Genomic DNA, 6349 nt, shown 5'->3' with positions numbered 1-6349 from the left:
ATGATTCTGCCCCAGATTGCTTTGCAATGTTCTTTAGCTTCTCACTGCAAAACCAAAACAAAACATAACAAAAAACAAACAAAAACTAACATAAGTGATAAGTAACTCTAAAATTATGCAGCACTCCAACTGGGAACTGTAGCCCCAGAGTGGCATTGGCTGTACATCAAATGGTATATTTGTATTTGTGTGTGTGTGTTTAAATTTAAAATACACCATTTAAAGTGCTCATGCATTATGAATCATAATATTTTATATTAATTTCCTTTTTCAATTAATTTAAAATGACTAGTCTTGATCATATCAGAGATAAGAACTCCTGATATCAAAAGTAGATTTAATTTTTAAAAGGATAAAAAGTAGAGTTCAGTATTAGCTTACACCTTTAGCTAATTACCAAATCTTCAGAAGCTCACTTGACCCTACTCCTCTTGATGACAAGGTGGTTAAATTAGAATAACAGTTGTTAGTGAATAAAAATTCCCAATGAGATCTGTAGCACTTTGATCTCTTTATTATTCTGAGAACATTTTTTAAAAAGCCTTTTCTACATGTCTTCTTTTAATAGGTCACTTTCTAATCCATGTGCTTCCACAAAGACACTGTTCAAAGAACTTAACTAAATTACGTCCAAGCTTAAGAAGCCCTCATTTAAACTCAGATATAAGACAAATATTCAGCTGCCTGAGCCTCTTTTTGTCTACATGTCATGGTGGGGGATTGTATTAAGAAAAATACTTTTCTTTCTGGGTCCACCAGGGGTGTGGTTTCAAAGGCAGGAGTTTGTCAGCGACAGGCGTCCAATCACGCCCACAACTGGGAATGTAAAGTTGTCTAACTTTCCCGCCCGTGGAAAATCCAGGTAAGCTTTAGTTCCAAAAGTTCACAGAAAGCTGTGGGAGGAGGGGGTTCTGTTGCAGACCAAACAGCCAATCCAGTATTAAAGTCAAACATCAATCACTAAAGAGAAAGCTTGAAAGAACTCCTCTCACTGGACGAGAATATGAATGAGGAGGGAATATCTCCAGGGTTAAAACCCTGGTGCTCCTTACCTATAGGGATTCCTTCCTTTGATCCCCTCCCATGGCAGCATGGTATCTCCCTCTCTCTCTTCTGCTTTCTGCCTAATAAGTTGATCTCTGCTAAACTCTTTGGGTCCATAATATATTAGAATGGTAACCTTACTGAGCCTCTGGGGTCCTTTTCCCCATTCTTGGGGTTAGAGAAGAATTGGAAGGGGGCGGGAGCTGTAGCCCCACCCAGTTACAATGTCATCACTGATACACTGGATAGTCTTAGCAATGGGAAAGCAAACCAAGAGAAGAGTACATGATTTATGTTTCAATTCGAATTTAAGCTTAAAAAATTGTTCCAGACATATTATCTTGGCTTTTTAAATAATTTTTTCCATATAACTGTAAAACCAAAAGAAATGACTGAGACAACTCTCAATCAATTTAGAGGTTTATTTTGCCAAATTTGAGGATGTGCCTGGTAAAAAGGAACACAAAAATCACAAGAACATCTGTGATCCATGCTTATTCCAAAGAGAGTTTGAGAGTTTCAGTGCTTAAAGGGGAAAGAGCATTAAATAAGGGAATGAGGGAAGAAAAAAAGGGAGATTAAATAAAGCAGTTGAAGCAGTCACATTCTTCTGAGGCTTTTAACAGTGTTCACTGAATTCACATTTTACGTGTAAAAAGAGTGATTTCAGGAACAGTCAACCATGCAGGACTCACACTCAGTGAATCTGAATTTTTACATAAGATAAAGTAAATATAGAGTATAGGAAGCAATCAAATATGCATTTGTCTGGGAGTGGAAGGATAACTTCCAGTCCTGCCTTTGTTCTATGAAGATAAGCTGTTGATTTACATTGTCAAGGCAAAATTGAAAAGAAATCTGTTTTAGGCTAAAGATCTTGGAGCCCCCAGGAATTTCCTTGTGAGCAAACTGTGGGAAGGATCTCTGGGAAGGTATGCTGCCTTCTGTCTTTGCAGCTACCCATTTAAAAACAAAACGGGACATTTTTGTGTGACTCAGTTCCCAAGCTTAACTTTTCCCTGTGATGTAGTGAGTTTAAGGTCTCAAGATTTTATTTTCCTTTCATATAAAATAACCCATAATGCCCATATTTGTATTTCCTCTGTAGTAATAACTCACTGATTTGATTAAGGTCACTTTCTACATGCTTTTCACAGCTTCTTGCTCTTTAAAAGAAGTGGCATCCTTAGTTTGTTTTGTGTATTTAGACTGTTTAGTATAATTAATTATTTTGACTAAAAAGCTAGTCTCTTTTAACGAGTTTGTGTTTCAATATTTAATTCAATTTAATTCAGTTCCATTATTTAATTCAATTAATTCAATTACTGTTTTGGCACAAAAACAACTAGTGTTTTCTGAGCAAACCAAACATGGATCAATTTCAGATTCTTCAGTTTCCTTTTTTTTTTTTTTTTAAAGTTTTTTTTTAGCCATAAGTTAATTCAATGCAAAATAATCCTCTCCAATTTTACTGAGGTGGCTGACCACTTGCACGACCAAATCTGCCTCTAAACCGGAATTTGGTTGCTGACCCAGCCCCCACCTCGGCTTTCTTGTGGGCATCAGGTGGCATAGCACTCCGTCTGTAGGTATCTCTGCCGGCTTCCCCTCTCGTGAGTCTTGGAGGTCGCTCACCTTCCAGACCTTAGGCAGAGAGGCCTGCCTGTCTCTGGACGGCTGCAGCATGGGGTGGCAGGCACAATCTCTGGGGGCAGATGGCGGTAATCACGGAGATACTGGATACCCTCATTGGCAAGGCACCAGTAGAAGTGTCTCCAGGTAAACTATTCCTTCACGTAGCCTCGGGACTTGAGAGACTGTATAGTCTTCATGACATCAAGGTTGGGCATGTTCTTGTCTGCCAGCTCTGAGTGCTTAGGCATGTGGGCAACCTTCTTGGCCACCATGACTCCCTCCTTAAAAAGGAGCTCATAAATGGCAATCCGGTTCTTCTTAGGCATCAACATCTCGGCGGCTGTAGGGTCCGGGGCCGAGGCTGGGAAGCCAGTTTCTCTTCTTGGCTGACAGATTATGTTTTCACTGTTGTTGGATAACTACTTTCCTGTGTATCATAAACTCACCTTAATGAATATAATAGTACCATGACTATGCAGGTTTCATCTAGAAATCTCTATTACAGTTTCTTGACATTGCTGGCTAAATGCTTTGAAAAAGCACCTCCTTACAGGATCACAGTTGGTCAAAAACAGATCTTCCATTTTAAAGAAAGCTTATATAAGCAAAAATAAAAATCTCAGGATCCTCCAAATATATGCAAAAATGGAGAGTAAGCCCTGAAGCTGAGTCATTACAAATGAATAGCCATTAGTAACATTATGCATTAACCAGGTCCATGGAAAGGTAAAAAATCTCAGGCATCTGGGAAGAGTTGCCCCCACAGATTATTCATAGACAGATTCTTTGCTGACTTCCCATTAACAAAGACATGCCAATCATAAATTTAGGTCTGCAATCTAAGTCTATCTCCTAGACTTCCACACTGATTACACACTTATCTTTCCAGGTGCAGAACAAAGTCAAGGCTCACTTCCTACACCTTTACTCAGAGATAAAGACTCAGAGTCTGCATAATTGACTCTTCCTTTACTTTCTTTTCTTCTGCAGACATCGACATTATTTATATAAAATGTGGATTTACTGGACACTAACTGAAGTCTCACAGGAATGTGACTATTGACCTTACTGTCTTCATGTCCTTCTTCCTACATGCCTCTCTCCATCACCCTGCTTAAGGAAATGTTTATGGTAGAGTTTACAGTTTATGGTATTTAAACCTTATGGAAAAACGGGAACTAAACCTGAAAACCTCTTTGGGAAAAACAGCCACAGGTGTGCTTGTGGCACATGTTATTCCTGCAAATGGCCTAAGGCTGGCTTAATAAACCTCAGTGATAGAGACTTATGCCTCAGTCACACATTTCTCTTGTCACTTTTCACAGACCTGGGTATCATGATAGGTTTAAGTAGTTTTGTTTACAAATCTACTATTGTATGTCCTCATAGAACCTAAGAAAATGATAGTTTCAATGAAACCATTCTTGACCATTCATACATACACAGACATATTTTCTTACTCTAAAATGAATCTTTTGGTTGGCCTGGTGGCTCACGCTTGTCAGTACTTTGGGAGGCTAAAGCAGGCAAATCCGTTGAGATCAGGAGTTAGAGACCAGCCTGGCCAACATGGCGAAACATTGTCTGCACTAAAAACACAAAGATTAGTGGGGCATGGTGGTGTGTACCTGTAGTGTCAGCTACTCAGGAGGCTGAGGCAGGAGAATCACTTGAACCTCAGAGGTAGAGGTTGCAGTGAGCTGAACTCATACCACTGCATTCCAGTCTGGGTGACAGGACCGGACTCTGTCTCAAAAAAAGAAAAAAGAGAAAAGAAAATGACCCTTTCCAAATGATCCTGAAATAATCACCTCAATACAAAAGAAAAAATAAATATCCCTTTCTGTAGTAAAGCTTTGCCATCTTAATAATGAAATTGGTGAGGCATTTAAAATTGATGAGGAAAGAATTGTGTTGATTCTTATTCCCTATGGCAAATCAGTTTTATTTATTTTTCTGTAAGATATATTTCACAAGTCAGCATACACAATCAACACTACTATAGAAATTTGTGACAATTCACATTTGAAAAAGAATTCCTTAGAAATTAGAGAAGTGGAGAAATAAATGAAGTAGTCATTATAGTTTAAATTTTTAAAATTTAATTGACCATTGGCTCTTCTTCCATGTGCCCTATTGTAACTGCCCAATGGGTTCATATTGTCTGCTGTCCAGATAGATCTAATTTATCAAGATAGAAGAATTACAATAGGGAGAGTATAATACAAATAGAACTGGCTAAATGGAAGATCAGAGTTTTATTATGACTCAAATCAGCCTCTATGAAAATTCAGAGGCTGGGATTTTTTCAAGGATATTTTGGCAGGTAGGGAAACTTAGCGGGTAAGAGTTGCTGATTAATCAGGGGGTGTAATCATAAGGGTGTGGACGATGGTCCTCATGTCCTGAAGACTTCTGGGTGGGGGTCACTAGAGGCATTGCTGGTCTGGGTGGGGCCATCTGGTCATTAGAAATGCAAAAGCCTGGTAAGACATTATGTAAGGAACTGGAAATTGGGGAAGTTGAAAGTCTTGTGACTTCTGGAATAAGGGCTGGTTAACATTTAGCTACACCTATATCTTAGCGAAACCCAGGCCCCTCTCATCTTCTTAAACTAGTGGCCTTTCATTAATTTTACAAAAGTGGTTTAGTTTTGATATGCAGTTTATTCAAAAGGCCAAAAAGACAACTTCTCATATTATTTTTTAATATTCCATGAAAATCTTGTTCAAAAGAAAAAGCCAAATTTCACCTTTGCATTAGTGTACTATTAATATTATACCCAATTCTTAATAAAACATTATAAACAAATCTATCCAACTTAATCAATTTGACTATAAGGTAAGATATCCAAAAAACCTTTTATAACCCTTTACAATTTTCTGATGAAGAGCAAATCAATGAGCAATCTAAGAAACCCTGTTATTCAGATTCTGAGTGGGCTCAGATTCTGTCCCTGCATCAGAATAAAATAGAAGTATGTGTTTAATGTTTAAAACTAAATAAATTTAAGGCAAAACTAAATAATACCATTCGAATTTTAGCCAACTTGTTCACATACAGAATTTTTTAGCCAATTAATTAGATTTCTTTTATATACGTTGGTAGATCTCTTTTATTTATGTTGGTTGTTTTACTACCAACATAAACAGACAGAAGAAAATCTGTTAACAGTGATAAGATTTTTCATATGCCAGTTTTTAAGTTTATCAGTTTAGACCATCAGTCTTCTTATTACCTGTTTCCTGCACTAAACAAATTGCCATCTAGGCAGCTCTAAATTTGCATTTTTAAAGGATAGCTCTTAGGTGAAACTAGATAGAGAATTCATATTTAACCAAAACCAAGGAAAAATTGTGTGAGTAAAAGTTCATGTGAGATGGCCAGGAAAAGCATACACTCTGACATGTGGAGATTTCTTTAAAGAAGTAAATTTTTTCAGTTGGATTACTGGCTCTTGGGTGGAGCCTTTTAAGGAAGGAGCCCAGGAAAGCATATAGTTTCTAGGGCCTACTAAGCAGGCAGAGCTAGAAGGCAAACAGATCCCCGAGATTAATAATCTCATGTTTACACTGAGTCCTAGGTTCCCAAAGGAGGGAAGCATTATGGGATGAGGCAGTGCAAAGCTTTCACAGTGAATTCCATTGAAAGAACATTTCCCGAAGGCTAC

General features: G+C 37.9%; 1 pseudogene; it reads right to left on the bottom strand.

Annotated features, from left to right (window-relative positions):
• Positions 1-2512: 2512 nt before the first annotated feature.
• On the bottom strand, positions 2513-3046 carry LOC108309794 (annotated as a pseudogene).
• Between the last annotated feature and the right edge of the window lie 3303 nt (positions 3047-6349).

Source organism: Cebus imitator, unplaced genomic scaffold (genome assembly GCF_001604975.1).
Source record: "Cebus imitator isolate Cc_AM_T3 unplaced genomic scaffold, Cebus_imitator-1.0 Scaffold97, whole genome shotgun sequence".
NCBI classification, from domain to species: Eukaryota; Metazoa; Chordata; class Mammalia; order Primates; family Cebidae; genus Cebus; species Cebus imitator.
The sequence above is the reverse complement of the archived record's forward strand: the minus strand, read 5'-3'. Positions and strand labels throughout refer to the sequence as shown.